The following is a 17,141-nucleotide window of genomic DNA, read 5'->3' on the forward strand; positions in this document are numbered from 1 at the left end:
TACCAGGCATTTGACAGTGGGGGCATTCCATATGGCCATCTGGTGGGGAATGCCGACTATGTACTGGTGCTGTTGATGATGACACTCATCAGAAATGCACTCACACCCACACAAGAATGCCATAATGAGACACACACACAAACCAGGATCATTATAGAGTGTTTTTTTGGGATGCTCAAGTCATGGTTCTGCTGCCTTTACATATCTGGTGGAGCACTGCAGTACTCTTCAGCCACATGGGCACACATGTTCATAGTATGTGCCATGCTACACAATATGATCCTGTGGAAACAAGCTGCAGCAGGAACAGCACGGGGAAGGACCACACAGCCCACCACCATTGCCAAAGTCCCCACAGGCACAGAGGGACTCAGAGGAGGAGGCCCCTGAGCCTGCTGCTGTAGGCAGATGGAGGTATGCCCAGTATGTTCAGGCCTTGGCAAAGAGGCAACACATAACACACACACTGACACTGTAGGGACCCCAGGGACTGACACTTCTCTCTGACTCGCATACACAATAAAATGGATGACACACACATCGCATTACCTGTAATTAACATGTATAGGCAGTGTAATGTGTGCATCCAACATAGGCAGCTCTCAGGCACTGTCCTCACAGCTGCTGCAGGCGCAAGGTAAGTCAGTCTTCTTAACAATAAATGAATGGATTAGTATGTTTTTCTAGCATATCTATGGTAATGCTGCATGCATGAAAGGAAATGGGATGGCCTACTGGGATAGCAGCACACAACTGACAGCTGTGTGGGACACCAGGAGGAGTCTGGCCAAAACTGGACTCCACACACTATGTAGCAGTACCCAAGATGGCAAATCCCACTGCAGTATATATGTGGGGACAACTAACTGGGGGGTCGTAGATCACAGGCATGGATGTCAGTGTGGGGGTCCCATACCCACCCCTCACACATACACAGCTGTAGAAAACCAGGGAAACATGTCAGGTAAAGGCACACAAATGGTGGCAATGTTGAATTACCCCCCCTGCAGATTCACTCAATGATAGCACAGCAGAGCTTGGAGTTGTAGTAAGCCTATGAAGGGTGAGAAGCCTGAAACTCAATTGTATGCCACTACAATCTGACCTGTGCTCTTTACTGATATGCCTCTAGTCCCCAAGACAGGGCACAATAGTATGGTAAATGGAACCAAAATGTAAAGCAGATATCAGCAGTCTGTACAAATGTGTACAGTATATACCCATATACCCACAGAAATGCAGTAACATGTATGTTTGCAGGGAAATAGCACACATCGACAGGGCTGTACCAATACACATGAAAATATGTTGCCTGCCCACAATATGCGGGGGTCAATGAGCTATGTGTATGTGTGGTTAATACTGTCAGGATCTGGTCAGTATGTTCTCCTGGCAGTTGTCTTGTAGTGCCATAGGTACAGTGCTGTCTTTGACAGGGCCATGTGCAGATAACTGCAGTGCCAACTGTTATGCATGTCAGTGACACCCACAGCTCTGCCACTGACATACCTGGAATTCACAGTGCTATGTGGAATATACTACACATATAATGGACATCTTGAAGGATGTGTAGCCGAGGTGCCAAGGCTTTTGTGAATATAAATGCTTGTTGGTACTGTTGCCAGTGGTTATTCTCAATAATCCTTTTTTTCTTATGTTTGCTTTTACATATAATGGACATGCCTGCACAGTAGAATGCACGCTGTACCCACACCCATAACTACCAACCTCTGACAGCAAGATGTCTGTACAAGGGCAGAAATAAAAGTGGAACAAAGGCACAATGATAGGCATGTGTTATAAATATCATCCTTACATACTGATAAAGTTGGTAGGGTGAGGGGTCTGCAGTAGCAGGAATTTTCTGAAGGTTATGGAGTCTGAAACAGAAATGTCTGTCATTATTTTGTAACATCACTCTTCAATTATATGTAAATAACTTGCCATAAAAACACAAGTTTACATAGACAGAATGAAACCTCTAGCCAAACACCTGGACAACCTGCCAAAAATATACAGATGAGAGGCATGGCCACACAAGGATATGACATTTCAGGTTAGAAAGATACCACACAAGCAGGAAGTCCCCAGACAGTATATATCCAGGTTGCTGGACTGTTTACACTGCACATCATCACTCAACTGGCTGTAGCCACACCTCACAAATGGCCTTGTTGGGCAAGAATGTACATAGCTGCCCTCATAATATTGGTCTATGCATTTTACAACTAGTATTACTCTGGTAAAGCACTGTGATGATCTGAGGATGTCTGGCATGAGGTAATGACAGAGTACATTGCAATGTCAGACTACAGATTTGTCAGAAAATGTCTGCTAAACAAAGGCAGTACCCTGAGGAAAGTCCTGTGTACTCCTGAGAGGTATGACTGTAGCACACAAAACCCTGGATAGGAGTACAACTATCTGTGGAATGGAGTCTCACTCTAAATATAAAAGGTCACACTGGGCATGCTCACACACACACACACACACACACACACACACACACACTAACACACACACACACACACACACACCAGACAGGATTACCCTCAACTAGCTGTAGGTGGTCCATATATGATATATCTGCATCTGTTCCATGAGATACACTCACACACACACACACACACACACACACACACACACACACACACACACACACACACACACACACACACACACACACACACACATATCTGGGCAACAGATAACAACATAAACAACATATGTCAAGCATACACACACAAAGATGTGGGGAAGTGAGAGACAGTGATATAGACAGATACACCGGGAGACACAGACAGTGTGAGTCCCACACATGGATGCCCTGAATGGCATACAGTGATGTCCTGCTGTGGACAATGGCATACCAGTTGTAAACAGTTGCATGTGCCAGCATAAAAGGTAAGCCTCATTGTGTAATAGTACTGAGGTTGGGTTTATAATATCACATCACCTGCATGTGTGTGTGTGTGTGTGTGTGTGTGTGTGTGTGTGTGTGTGTGTGTGTGTGTGTGTCCATAGTTGTAACTATTAGGAGACTGTTCACACTCGGTACACTTCACATTGCCCTACTTCACAAGATCTGCTGCTGTCATTCACCTTAGAAGTACCATTGGACACCTTTCACCCCTATAAGCTCTGTAGCGCATATGATTACTGTGCAACACTATAGTACAAATAACTAGATAGGTAGGCAATCTAATATCAATGCCCGCAAGTGTGTGCATGTGTGTGTGTGTGTGTGTGTGTGTGTGTGTGTGTGTGTGTGTGTGTGTGTGTGTGTGTGTGTGTTTGTGAGAGAGAGACAGTCGTGTGTGTGAGAGTGAGGGACTGTGTGTTTGTTTGTTTATAGTTAAACAGTTTTAGGCCATTACCACCCACAACACTTCCCAGTGCCCCACTTTATCAGTCCTGCTGATGTCATTCCCCTTAGCACTTTTGGCCAGTTGTCAGCCCAGTCAGTAGACAGGCAGGGGTTCTAATTTCAATACTGGTAAGTAAGCAAGTGTGTGTGTGTGTGTGTGTGTGTGTGTGTGTGTGTGTGTGTGTGTGTGTGTGTGTGTGTGTTTGTATGTGTTGTACCACACTGTACACTTCCCATCACCCTACTTTATGAGGCCTGCTGATGTCATTCACCTTAGAAGTACCTTGGGAACAAGGTGAATTCATATAAGCTCCATGGCATGTCTGATGACTGTGTAACACTATAGTAGAAATAACTAGATAGGTAGGGGTTCTAATCTCAATACTAGCAACAGTGTGTATGTGGGTTGAGAATCGTATTGTGTGTGGGTTATAACATTTTGAGTTGTGTACCACCCTGTACACTTCCCATCATCCTACTTTACAAGGCCTGCTGATGTCATTCACCTTAGAAGTACCTTGGGACAAGGTAAATTCAAATAAGCTCCATGGTGAGTTTGATAACTGCATATCACTATAGTAGACATAATTAGATAGGTAGGGGTTCTAATCTCAATACTGGCAACTGCTTGTGTGTATGTGCATTGAGAATCATATTGTGTGTGTGTTATATCATTTTGAATTGTGTACCACCCTGTACACTTCCAGCACCCTACTTTACAAGGCTTGCTGATGTCATTCACCTTAGAAGTACCTTGGGACAAGGTGAATTCATATAAGCTCCATGGCATGTCTGATAACTGTGTAAAACTATAGTAGACATAACTAGATAAGCAGGGGTTCTAATATCAATACTGGCAACTGTGTGTGCCTGTTTGGGTGAGAATCATATCCTGTGTGGATTATACCATTTATTTATTTTTATTTTATTTAAGTTTGATGACCGGGAAAGTCCACTGGGCCAAAAAGAGCTTGTTTTCAGTGGAGGCCCAGACAGAAAAGCTCCACAATAATTGCAAGTTACATTTCACATGTTACAAAAGGACATAGTTCATACAGCTAATTAAACATTTACAGATCTGATGTGTGTACCATCCATGACTGTTTACCACTTCCTGATGGCATTAATGTATACAGCATGTTAATAGCAGCAGTCTGCATTTAAAGTGGAACCTGTGTGTTGAGAGACAGCCTTACAAGACTATCTGCAAATATATAGAGCTGAGTATATTTTTCTGTATTATTCTGTATTATAGAGCTAAATTGTTGCTTAGATATCTGTTCTGCAAATATACAGAGATCAGTATATATTTTTTTTGGTTTTATAATTTTCACTCTGATTCCTCACATCTCTGTTGAAACTTTTCCCCACCCCCCTCCCTGTTTTTGGTTGCAGTTTAAATTTGGTGGCTTTTGCAGTGCCCGCCTCACTGTAGATTTGATCTAGGACACTCCCCCAGTCCCATCTCTTTACCGCATTCTACCTAATAAACCCTTTCTGCACTTGCTTTTAGTCCTTTTTAATTTAATTACATTTTTTCAAACTGTGTGTGGACTAATATTGCTACATACTCAAGTGTGCCAGCTTGCACTGCATGTGAATTGTTTTTACTACTGTTTTTGCTACTTTTCTGAAAAAAAAAATTGTAAGCCTGTTTCCTACCTTTCCTGTAATTAGTGTTCCAGATACAGATTTGGTATATCCAGGACTATTTGTAAGCTTCTGAGCCCCCTAAGCCTTTCTGTGTTGGAGGGAGCCTTCTAGCTTATAAGTGGGAGTGGTAAGCACTAGTTAACCTGTCTACCACATAAGGAGTGGTTCTGGCCCAGAATTTGTAGTTATTGGCCGTTTGGGTGGTCTTCAATCTCGCTCAACTTTCTGACTTGAAGGCCTGCATTTGCACTTGTTTCTGTCCTGTAACTCCAGGGCCCATCTCATTTGCTCACTCAAAAAAAAAATTATCTGCTTTTACTGTATTTGTGTTTCTTCCTACTTTATTTTGCTTTTGCGTCATCTTAAAAGTACACAATTGTATTTATTACTGCTTGGTGTAACTCATTCTAAGCCTTTTAGTTTAAGCACTTGGCTTCAGACCAGTTGTTTTACATTAAGAAGGTTTGTGGTCTGCATTGTTGTGGCAGAACAGGTAACTTACATCCTTCTAAGTTGGGAACTGCTGATTGAGGGCTCAGTGTCTGTTATTCTAAAAGTGTATTAATTCTGGTTTAAGCACTTGGGCTTCAGGCCAGTTATTTTACATTAAAAGGGTTCATGGTCTGCACTGTTGGGGGAGGAGAGGCTGGACTCTGCCCTTCTGAGCTGGGAATTTCTGGTTAAAGGCTTATAGTGCCTGCATATTTAAACTGCTTCTTACTGAAATTGGTACACCTTGTTTGCTGTAGCATAGACTAGATCCAGGCCTGCTGAATCTAGCTTTGTTTGTATAACTTGAGCACTAATCCAGGCATTCTTTAAAGTATTCAATTGTATTTATTACTGCTTGGTAGTAACCTGATTAAAGTGTAGCTATCATTCAAAGTCTTTTGGTTTAAGCACTTGGGCTTCAGACCAGTTGTTTTACATTAGGAAGGTTTGTGGCCTGCACTGTGGTGGCAGGACAGGTAGCTTACATCCTTCTAAGTTGGGAACTGCTGAATGAGGGCTCAGTGTCTGTTATTCTAAAAGTATATTAATTCTGGTTTAAGCACTTGGGCTTCAGGCCAGTTGTTTACATTAAGAAGGTTTGTGGTCTGCACTGTAGTGGCAGAACAGGTAGCTTACATCCTTCTAAGTTGGGAACTGCTGATTGAGGGCTCAGTGTATGTTATTCTAAAAGTGTATTAATTCTTGTTTAAGCACTTGGGCTTCAGGCCAGTTATTTTACATTAAAAGGGTTTGTGGTCTGCACTGTTGTGGGAGGAGAGGCTGGACACTGCCCTTCTGAGCTGGGAATTTCTGGTTAAAGGCTTATAGTGCCTGCATATTTGAACTGCTTCTTACTGAAATTGGTACACCTTGTTTGCTGTAACATAGACTAGATCCAGGCCTGCTGAATGTAGCTTTGTTTGTATAACTTGAGCACTAATCCAGGCATTCTTTAAAGTATTCAATTGTATTTATTACTGCTTGGCAGTAGCTTGATTAAAGTGTAGCTATCATTCTAAGTCTTTTGGATTAAGCACTTGGGCTTCAGACCAGTTGTTTTACATTAGGAAGGTTTGTGGCCTGCACTGTGGTGGCAGGACAGGTAGCTTACATCCTTCTAAGTTGGGAACTGCTGATTGAGGGCTCAGTGTCTGTTATTCTAAAAGTGTATTAATTCTGGTTTAAGCACTTGGGCTTCAGGCCAGTTATTTTACATTAAGAAGGTTCGTGGTCTGCACTCTTGTGGGAGAGACGCTGGACTCTGCCCTTCTGAGCTGGGAATTTCTGGTTAAAGGCTTATAGTGCCTGCATATTTGAACTGTTTCTTACTGAAATTGGTACACCTTGTTTGCTGTAGCATAGACTAGATCCAGGCCTGCTGAATCTAGCTTTGTTTGTATGTTTGTTGTTTGCTTGTTATTTCCTGAAATGCTAATTCCACCTAAAACGCGGCTTTTCAGTGCTTCTGTGGATCCCTAGTGATATCTGCATTGCTTACTGTACTTATTTCCTTGTTTCACTTGAAATAAAGTTACTGTTTGTCATTTTTGCATTTAAGTTACCTGTAACACATTGCAGTTAAGATACCTGGCACTTGCTCACTAAAGCAATTAAATAAGTCAGCACTAAAAAATTAAAAGAACTACACCCTCACATACTCCCCTTGAGTACCTTGTTCCCCATTGGCCCTTTTTTTCAATTATAAAGGAATTCCCAGTACTATTCTAGCATGTCCAAAGGTCAGTTGTCAATCTCCTCTCCGGTCCAGCTGGTGAATCTGGGAATCTTGAGGCAATGTTACAACTGCCTCATGTACACAGACAACCCTCTCCTCCTGCCAACAAATTCCAACACATGTGAGAGATGCAACCATATAGCCATACTGGAGGCTAAGCTCTCTCAACTCAGTACTGGCAAAACCAGTCAGGAGGAGAAGGAAACCACACTCACTACAATTCCAGTCTCACATAGACCTACTACGACAGCAAACCAAACACATAAACACACAAAAACATACTCGGAGGCTCTAAATAAAAATCTGCCTAAGCAGCAGAGACCTCCAAAGCAGACACCCAAGCAACCGCTACCCCAAAACAAAACACATGCAACACATAGCTCACAAAGCCAGTGTGCCGAACAGTCACAGCCCTTAAGGCTAAACAACACACCTGATACACTTGTAATAGGTGACTCTATCGTCAGGCACACTGACATCACGCTCACCAGGCTGAACAAGGAGAAGGTCACGGTGAGCTGCCTGTCGGGTGCTAGGATCCGCCACATAACACAAGCACTCAGGTCACTTCAAGGCAAGTACAAATATGACTCAGTCATTGTCCATGCTGGTGTTAATGACCTGAGATGTACCTCCCTGGACTACATGAAAAGAGACATAGAGGAGCTCTCTGAGCATGTAGCCCAGGCCGGTATAACCCTGACCTTGAGTAGTATCTTACCCTCACCAAGAATGATGCCACAATATGAAGAAAAGATGATCAATTTCAACAATTGGCTTAAGTATTGGTGTCATTCAAAGGGGATCCAATGCCTGTCAGCGTGGGATGACATGCTCGACAAACCATGATGCTTCACTAGGGACGGCTTGCACCTGTCACCCCTGGGCTTTTGGATATTGGCAAAGGCTCTTGCTACCCCCATAGTGCCTTTTTTAGGCAAGGCTCAAAGGACAAACCCACCTCCATAGGTATCACAAGGGATAAGAAACTAAGAGTAATGCTACTCAACGCCAGAAGTCTAAACCTCAAGATGCACGCACTCAAAACTCTCCTTACCATGGAGAACATCGATATCTGTGCAGTAACAGAAACCTGGTTCAAGGCTCCCGAGAGCACCCCAGCACTACCAGGTTATACCTCATACCATGCTTTTCGGCCCCAAAACTTGGACCGAACCACAAAAGGAGGGGAAGTATCAATATTAGTCAAAGATACCCACACCTCCAGGTTGGTGGCACAGCACGAAGCATCAGAGACTATCCATGTGCAACTAACAGTGGGTAAAACTGCCTTCCAGTTTATAGCCTGCTACAGACCACCCTCCCAAACCCAGGAACCCCACTCAGCCTTCCTGAGAACACTGGAAAATATGAAGGTCTCTCCAAACACCATTATATTGGGTGACTTCAACTACCCAAACATAGACTGGGAGCATTACTCTAGCTCCAGCACCCTAGCCCAAAGGTTCCTAGAATTTATAAACTCAAATGCTATGGAACAACTTGTTACCACTCCCACAAGAGGGGAAAACATACTGGACCTGATCATCACCAACATGTGGACTCTATGCTCCAGACCAGAAGTGTATCCCTCACTGATAAGATCAGACCATAAACTAATCTCACTGGATATTCACATCCCGACTCCACCCTCTGCCCTGAAAACCAAAGTGAAAAACTTCTCTAAAGCAAATTTCACACTCCTCAAAACCAAGGTGGAATCCTTCAAAGCCCCCGGGCCTGTGGAAAATACGGCCCAGACTGCAGAATCCTTTATAAACACATTCTATGAACACCTTCAGGAATGCATGGATCATGCAATCCCAAATAAAACCAAGACCCAATCCTCTAAAGGCAGACATCCTGTCTGGTGGACCCCAGCCATAAACAAACTATACAATAGAAGGAGGAAGCTACTACATGATAGAGCAAAATCCCAAAAAGGGAAGGCATCTCTGATCAGTATTAGCAAGAAACTATGGGCACTCATAAGTCTAAGGCCAGCTTCGAGAGAAAAATTGCACAGGACACTAAGGATAATCACAAGGCTTTCTTTAGTTATGTTAGGAACCTGGGTGGGAATTCCCAGATATGCTCAGAATTAGTCCAAAATGACAAAAAATACACCAAACCCACATACATTGCCAACATCCTAGCTGACAGGTTCAGCGCAAACTTCTCCACCCCTCCCCACCAAAAGGGCAAATATCTATCCCAGCAGAGTGCTGCCCCCCTGACATCTCAGATGCTCAGGTAAGAGCTGCCCTCTCCAAAGCAAAAAACACAGCATCAATGGGACCAGACGGTGTCCCGGGCTGCATCCTACATGAACTCCAAGAAGAGCTAAACCCAAACATAAAACTACTGTTCAATCTCAGCCTTACTACAGGATATGTCCCCAAAGAGTGGCATACAGCAACAGTGGACCCTCTCCACAAAGGTGCTGCCTCAATGGATCCTGGAAACTATTGCCCCATAAGCCTGACTAGCTTGGTCTGCAAAGCTATGGAAAGGATCATCATGGACCTCATAAATAAAGATATTGGGGACCTACGGACACTGGATCCTACCCAGTTCGGCTTTGTTAGGGGCAGATCCTGCCTCTTAAACATGTTGATTTCTTTGAAACAGTCAGCCAAGGCCATTGACGAGGAGAAGGTGGTCCACACAGCCTACCTGGACCTCGCAAAAACCTTCGATACAATACCCCACTCGGGCATTATAGATAAGCTCACCAGCTTAAATATAAACCCCTATGTCACTAGATGGGTTGCAATCTGGCTCAAGGACAGAACCTACATGGTTAGAATTGCTGGAGCCATGTCAGACTCCAAACCAGTTACAAGTGGCGTCCCACAAGGCTCAGTCCTGGGAACTCTATTGTTCGGTATATATTTATCGGAGGTACAGGCCAACACGGAAGGACTGTGGCTGACCAAGTTCGCAGATGACTGCAAACTGTGCGCCATAATCGACTCTCCAGCTGACACAAGCATCCTCCAAAAGGGCCTCATAGAAACAGACAACTGGTGCCAGAGCCATGGCCTCAAGCTAAATGCCAAAAAGTGTATAGTCATCCCCTTTGGCAAAAACAAAGTGCCCACAAATTACCACATAGGTGGTAATCCATTAAGTACAGAAGAAGTAATTAGGGACCTGGGGACCCAAGTTGATAGCAATCTCTCATTTGACAACCACGTGGCCAAAGTGGTTAGAAAAACATTTTATATAGCCCACCTAATCATGAAAGGATTCACATCTAGATCAGGGGAGGTCATCTTGCCTCTTTACTCATTCCTCATCAGGCCCATAATTGAGTACAATGCCCCTTTTGGGATGTACCTTTCCAGACACCTGCAGCAACTGGAAAGACCCCAAAAGTACCTCACCAAGAGGATCAGAGGGCTCAAGCAGATGCCATATGCTGCCTGGTTAAAGAAACTCCAGCTCTACTCAGTGGCATACCACCTGCTCAGAGGTGATCTGTGCCTGACGTATAATGCCATGTCCAACCCGGAATTAATGGACATGCTGCACCTCAGAAAATCCAAATCCCATCGAGCCACGCTCGAGAGACTTGAACCTCAGCACTGAAATAAATAGGACATGCTGGAGGGACAGATTCATAACCCAGAGGCTCCCTTCACTCTGGAATAAAATCCCAGTCCAGGTTAAGCAGAGTCCCTCATTGACTCTCTTCAAGAGGAATCTTGATGAGTGGATGGGAGATCGTAGGTTTACCCTGGGTATCACTTCTGTGTCACTGTTAGACAGAGGCACAGTATACTAACCTCGAAAATGGGCATAGCAAAATTAATTTAGCATGGGTGGCGACAGCCAAATACACTCTTGCTATGCTTATAAATGCCCTAGGGCAGATAGCCTAGTATGAACCTATGATCCTATGTTAATGTAATCTGCCTCATATGTAGCATATTAAACCATTGTACAGGCCATTCCACTCATCTGTACAGATGTCTATGGAATATCTCGATGTTTGCAACCCATATGTCATCTGTGTCCCCTAACAATGGCCATGTATATGATACTGTTGCCATATTGGTCACAGTTATTGTACTGACACACATGCCAGCATCAAATATCAAACCTGACTGAAACATCATGCTGATACAACATCTGTTACCCTATCATTTGTCCAGGCTTGTAGGAGTAATAGATGATGCCAGTTGCTATTTCTGGTGGGTTATCTCACCATCCATGAAGGCATTCACAACATTATGTGTTGTAAGAGGTAGTGGGTTATGTCCCATGCATATAATCTATGTGGGGCATGTCATGTGTATGTGGCGCTGTAGTACATTAAAGTGGATATGTAGACTTATGAATCTGTACATTGTCAACTGTATTTGTGCTGCTGTATGCACATCCTTTGTGTCAGTCTTTACTGTGTGTATGCAAAGGATATACCATTTTGTCTCTCTGTTCCACCTTGTAAATTCAGGAATACATACCACAAAACTGTCATACACAGTACCATGCATGTCTTCACCAACTGCATCAGGGTTGAGTGTACGGGAAAGAAATGGCAGGGGTAACAGGTACTGACACGTGAATCTGTTGCAGTCAATCTAATGGCTAAGCTGGTGAGGGACCTACTGACAGTACTCCAGTAACCTGTTCCATATGTATGAGCATGTGGTACTACACAACACTAAGGTGACATGTCTGAAGGCTACCTGTCTGTGACAAGGGGTATGTATGCCAAGTCACACTGTCTGACCACAGTGTTCATCACATATTGTTGCATGCGTACACACCTGGTAAACGTACATATAAAGCTGTACCTTGGCTATGAAATGGTCTTTGTATTCCCACTCTGTCATACTTCACATTGGTAATATCTGCAGGGCCACAGCCTGCAGTCACACAGACACCTGGAACACAAACAGAATGCAGAATGTCAGACTACATTCAGTTAGTGGCACTAACAGCAATAATACATCATGGCTAATAAGGTACATACACCTTTATGTGTACCCATAACAACTGCAAGCAGACAGCACCTTACACAGTATTACATAGCTACACTGTACTATATTCACCTTGTGGATCAAACCCATATTAGCTTGTCCCTGCATTGATGGTATGGATGACAGGGATTTGACACAGGTATCATCATATGCACATGGTGTGGTGTGGGTTTGCTAGAGGCCTAGGCTGGGCCATAGGTTTGACATCCATGCATGTGTGTTTGGAGGGTTATCCTATAGATGGGTTATGCAGAGGTGCTGTGTGTGTCTAGAGGTGACCTGCCTGTGATGCAGATGTGTGTGTGTGTATGCATGCACATAGTCACACCATGTGGCTGCCCTACTCAGGGATATGTTGGACAGCTGTGGAATGTACATGGCAGGGTGTCCAGATCACAGTCTCCAGCCATGGACACATGCACTGGTCCTGCCAGGGGTCTCACTGGCACCACCAGGCACAAGGCCAGAAGCAGTACTAACTCCTGATGGTGACTGCTGTCTGCTGGATCCATGTCCCTGATGGGATGGGCCAGGACCATGTACCCATGGCCTGCTCCAATGTGATATGGACAACAACCCCCCTTTGGTAGTGCTAGTGTCACTGCCACTACTGGAGTATGAAGGTGCATGGCCCTGTAGACTCTCAGCTGATGCTGGTGCTGACCTACGTCCATGTGGCTGACACCCATCTCCCACCACATGCTCTGTCACAGACATGCCATGGTCGAGGATTGCTAAGGTCTCACCCCACCATCTATTGATGACTTCCGAATTTTGATGTGTGGCCTCAACAAGGTCACATATGTTACCATGTAAATCAGGAAGAGTTGCATCCACCAGCCTGAGTATTTGTCTGGTGTTGTGTTCACTACGTGCCTGTGCATCCATGACAGCCTAAAACATGCATCTGGTGACACCTGCTGTAGCACTTGTGACAGCAGCTTGATTGATAAGTGTTTAAATACAGAAGTGATGAAGTGTTTTATTAAAGTCTGAAGAAGCGTCCAGAGTAGACGTGAAAGCGCTAACAACCCATGGATTAAAGTTCTTTTGCTGTTCAAGTATAACAATTTTTTTATCGATTTTTGCTTTTTTGGTTGATGGTTGGCTTCGATAGTCGTGGAGTACCTGCACCTTGATATTGACATTTTTCATTTGGGGACATAGCAGGTACCTCACCCTGAGAGATCTCTGTTTATTTATAATTGCAAAGTACCTTACTATGGTAAGAGAAAACAGCTCTTGTACTTTAGAAAAAAAAAAAAAAGTACCAAACCAGGCATGTCCAAGGGTCAGCTTCTGGTGATTTCTCCTGTCCACCTGGTGAATCTGGGCATACTGGGGCAATGCAACAATTGCCTCATGTACACAAACAACCCTTTCCTCCTACCACCCAATACTACAACCTGTGAGAGATCCACTTACATAGCCAAACTGGAAGCAAAGCTCTCTCCACCCAAGATTGCGCTAGACAGTCAAGAGAAGAAGGTTAACACCCACACTACACCTCAAGCAACACATAGCCCTACTAAACCCACACCACCAAAACCCACACATAGTAACACTAAACTCACATATGTGGAGGTCCTTAACATTAACCTGCCAAAGCAACAAGGACTTCCGAAGCTGAAACGCAAACAAATACCAATCACAACCAAAGTGTCACATAGCTCAAAACACCAGTGTGCCACCCAACAACAGCCCCTAAGGTAAGACAACATACCCAACACTTTAGTCATAGGTGACTCTATAGTCAGGCAGACAGATGTCCCCCTCACCAGGCTGAACAAGGAGAAAATTACAATCAGCTGCTTGTCGGGTGTCAGGATCCGCCACATAACGCATGCACTCAAGTCACTCCACAACAAGTACAAATATGACTCTGTCATTGTCCTGTTGGAGTGAATGACTTGACACATACCTCTCTTGACTACATGAAAAGAAACATATAAGAGCTCTCAGATCATGTGGCCCAGGCAGATATGACCTTAGCCCTGAGTAGCATCTTGCCTTCGCCCAGAATGTTACCACAGTATACACACAAAATGATTGACTTCAACAATTGGCTAAGCTTCTGGTGTCATTCAAAGGGGATCCAGTATCTGTCTGCATGGGACGACATGATCAAAAGACCACGATGATTTGCCAGATATGGTCTGCACCTGTCGTCCCTGGGATTCAGGTTACTGTCTAAGGCTCTTGCCACCCCAATAGTGCCTTTTTTAGGCAAAGTTCAAAGGACAAAACCACCATCATGACAGGTACAAGCATGCAAAATCTGAAGGTAATGCTACTCAATGCTAGAAGTCTAAACCTCAAAATGCACTTTCTAAAGGCACTCCTAAAAATGGAGAACATCAATATCTGTGCAGTAACTGAAACCTGGTTCAAGGGTCCAGAGAGCACCCCTGCAATACCAGGCTACAACTCTTACCACACTTTTCGGCCACCAAACCAGGATCAAAACACTAAAGGTGGAGGAGTGTCCATATTCATCAAGGATATTCACAACACCAGGCTAGGTGCCCAACACAATGCATCTGAAATTCTCTGGGTGCAACTAACACTAGGTAAGACTGCAATCCAAATTGTAGCTTGCTACAAATCCCCCACCATGCCCCAAGATTCTCAATACACCTTTCTAAACATACGGGAAAATATTAAGATACAACGAAACACCCTAATACTGGGTGATTTAAGCTACCCTGTGCCATTAAATGGAAAAACTACTCATGTACCAACACCTTTGCCCAAAGGTTCTTGGAATTCATAAATTCCAATGCCCTGGATCAACTAATCCTTAATCCCATGAGCGGCTCCAATATCCTAGACCTGGTCATTACCAACATGGGAAATTGATGTTCCACAGCTATCATCACCCCCTCATTGGTCAGGTCTGACCATAAGCTAATCACCCTTGACATCCACATCCCACTCCCACCCCTCAGCAAGGAAACCTCCGTAAAAAACTTATCCAAAGTCAACTTCTTGCTACTCAAGTCAGAAGTGACAAACTTCATGACACCCATGCAGACGGGAACTGAAAGTCCGACTGCTGAATCCTACACTAAGGTTACTGTATGAGCAGATCCACTTGTGCATGAATCGTGTCATCCCCAATAGAACCAAGATGCTCTCCTCCCAAAAAAGGAAGCCAATCTGGTGGTCCATTGCCGTAAATAAACTTTACAACAAAAGGAGGAAACTGTTGCAGAAAAGAGGAAAATCCCAGAATGCAAAAAACTCCCTTACCAGCTTCAGTAAGAAACTGAGATCCCTCATAAAATCACCCAAAGCTAGTTACAAAAATAAAATTGCCAAAGATTCCAAAGATGACCACAAGGCATTCTATAGCTATCTCAAGAATCTAAATTGCAATGCTCAGATCTGCTCTGAGTTACAACAGAATGGCATTAAATATACTGATCCCAAGGGTATTGCCAATATCCTGGCAGATCAATTCAGTGCAAACTTCACCCCCCTCTCACCCCCAAAAGGGCCCAGCTCAATACCAAAAGATTGCCAAATTCCAGTAATAATGGCCAAATGGATAAAAAATGCACTCTCCAAAGCTAAGAATACAGCATCCATGGGACCAGATGACATCCCAAGCTGTGTAGTACATTAACTACAAAATGAACTGGCACCTCACCTAAGTGTCATGTTTAATCATAGCCTCACCTCAGGCTTCATGCCCACTGAGTGGCACACAGCTACAGTTATCCACTCCACAAGGGGGGATCCACCTTGGATCCTGGGAACTACAGCCCCATCAATCTGACAAGCCTGATCTGCAAGGCCATGGAATGTATTATCATGGAACTTATAAACAAAGACATTGGCAACCCTTCAAACACTTAACCCCATGCAGTTTGGGTTTGTAAAGAGCCAATCTTGTCTCCTGAAAATGATTGATTTCTTTGAATCAGTCTCTGGAGCCGTGGACAAGGGTAAGGTGGTCCATTTAGCCTATCTGGACCTCACCAAGGCCTTTGACACCATCCCCAACTCTGGAATCATAGATAAACTTACTAAGCTGAGCATTAATCCTTATGTCACTCGATGGGTTGTCAACTGGCTTATTGACAGAACCCACACTGTAAAAGTAGCTGACTCCAAATCCAGCTCCAGACAAGTGACAAGTGGAGTACCTTAGGTTTCAGTCCTGGGACTGCTCTTGTTTGGCATCTGCTTCTCTGAAGTACTGGCCAACACTAAGGGACTCTGGCTAACAAAGTTTGCAGATGACTGCAAACTGGGAGCCATTATTGAATCCCCAAATTATGTGGATATTCTACAAAAGGGCCTTACAGAAACAGATGCTTGGTGCCAGATCCATGAGCTCAAGCTCAATGCTAAGAAATGTATAGTTATCCCCTTTGGGAAAAACCATGTACCCATGAATTACCACATAGGTGGCAGTACACTAAACACCAAAAGTGTGATAAGAGACTTAGGGAGACAGGTGGATAGTGGTCTCACCTTCAATAACCACATCACCACAACAGTCGGGAAATCCTTCTATGTGGCACACATCATCACTAAGAGCTTTTCATGCAGAAAAAAGGAGGTCCTTGTCCAACTGCACTCATCTCTCATTAGACCTATTATAGAACACAACATCCCATTTGGTATGTACCTCTCAAGACACCTTCAACAACTGGAAAGACCGCAGATATACCTCACTAAAAGAATCACAGGCCTAAAGCAGATGCCCTATGCTGACTGTCTAAAAAAACTCCACCTATATACTCTGTCACATATCGTCTACTCAGAGAGGCAATCTCTGCTTAACATACAAGGCCATGTCAAACCCAGAGCTATTGGACATGCTTCACATAAAGAAATCCCGATCCCTCAGAGACACATGCTCCAGGGATTTAACCCTTGTCATCACAATGAA

Source organism: Protopterus annectens, chromosome 7.part0 (assembly GCF_019279795.1).
Source record: "Protopterus annectens isolate FY-2018-M chromosome 7.part0, PAN1.0, whole genome shotgun sequence".
Taxonomy (NCBI): Eukaryota; Metazoa; Chordata; order Ceratodontiformes; family Protopteridae; genus Protopterus; species Protopterus annectens.